The sequence below is a fragment of the Echinops telfairi genome, unplaced genomic scaffold (assembly GCF_000313985.2).
Source record: "Echinops telfairi isolate 266 unplaced genomic scaffold, ASM31398v2 ScPeMD7_9;HRSCAF=40, whole genome shotgun sequence".
Lineage (NCBI taxonomy): Eukaryota > Metazoa > Chordata > Mammalia > Afrosoricida > Tenrecidae > Echinops > Echinops telfairi.
Window position 1 is genome coordinate 33,599,681 of NW_022103906.1, and position 1,264 is coordinate 33,600,944.

Here is a 1,264-nt window from a genome sequence, read left to right on the forward strand (position 1 = left end):
ATGGCCTCTATCTTCCCCCTGCTGAGTTTGCTGACTGTTGGGCCTAATCTGCTCAGTTTAGACCTCACAAGTGAATCGATTTAATTGACAGAAGAAACCTCACCTCAGCTGGGGGCAGTTTCCCAACATGGGCGGAAAGGGGAAAGACCATGCAGTTGTTGCTCATATAGCATTGTGCGAAAGTCACCCCAAATCTGCAGACACTCTTACAAGAGTGAACCTCAAATCAAGATTTTGGGGGTGGGGTGAAGGAACCAAGGGACATGAATGTCTCAGGGAAGGTGATCACACGTCTGTTGGTGTGTAAACGGGGTGGAGCAACCTCCCCGTGGAGTCCTTTTAATAACTACTTGTATGGACCAAAGTGGCAACAGTAACTCTAAACAGTAAACAAAAACCTTAGTGAGGAGAGAGAATACATTAATGAGGGGAAACAACTCAGACCAGGAGGATGCGAATAGTTGCCCAACTCAAAGAATGCCATCGCGGTCACTGACTCCTGCCTGTGGGAACGGATGAAGTGGTGTGTGCCTTGTTTTGTAGTCTTGACAATACCCACTGTCGTCGGGTCATCAAATCCAATGTATTTGTATTTTCTTTTTTTAAAGTATGTGGAGGAAAACCATTCTAGTAAGGGTAGGTAAAAAGTCCAGCAAAGCCAGAGATTAACAGATAAACTAGAAGCTAATAAAAGGAGGGGGAAAATAAGTAGCATTAAAAAACTCTGCAGGAAGATCGCTGAGTTAACATTGACTCAATAGCAGTGAGTGAGTAGAACAGATCAGCTTCATTTTATTATTAAAATGAACCCGTGTCCCTCCAGATTCCTTAGCTCTCAAACCAAAACAGTGGTCTGAGCAGTTAAAGAAAAAGGAGGAAAGTGAACCTGAAGTGGACTTGGAGTCTTGTGACAAGTTCGCTTCAAACAATAATAAATAAATAAATAAATAAATAAATAAATAAATAGATAGATAGATAGATAGATAATAGATAAATAATAAATAAATAAATGCGTGAATAAATAAATAAATAATTTTAAAGGATGAAATGAACCCAAGTGAATCAATATTATTCCAATGGCTGTCAAATAATTAGAATTTATAAGGATTTACGAGGAAATGAATTAATTATTCAAACTAAATAATTATTTAGTCAATAGCCATAAGATCTGGAAGAAGGGATAAGAGTGTATGAGCCCCAGTAAAATGATAAAAAACAAACAAAAAGATCTGGCAGAAGGTAGCAACAACAAAAAAGAATACAC

The 1,264-nt window shown here is 38.4% G+C and overlaps 1 protein-coding gene across 1 annotated transcript in view; it reads right to left on the reverse strand.

Moving 5' to 3' along the window:
- The window catches only part of ADAM9 (ADAM metallopeptidase domain 9), a 175,810-nt gene that overhangs the window by 70,687 nt on the left and 103,859 nt on the right, over nucleotides 1-1,264 (reverse strand). The window lies entirely within an intron of this gene.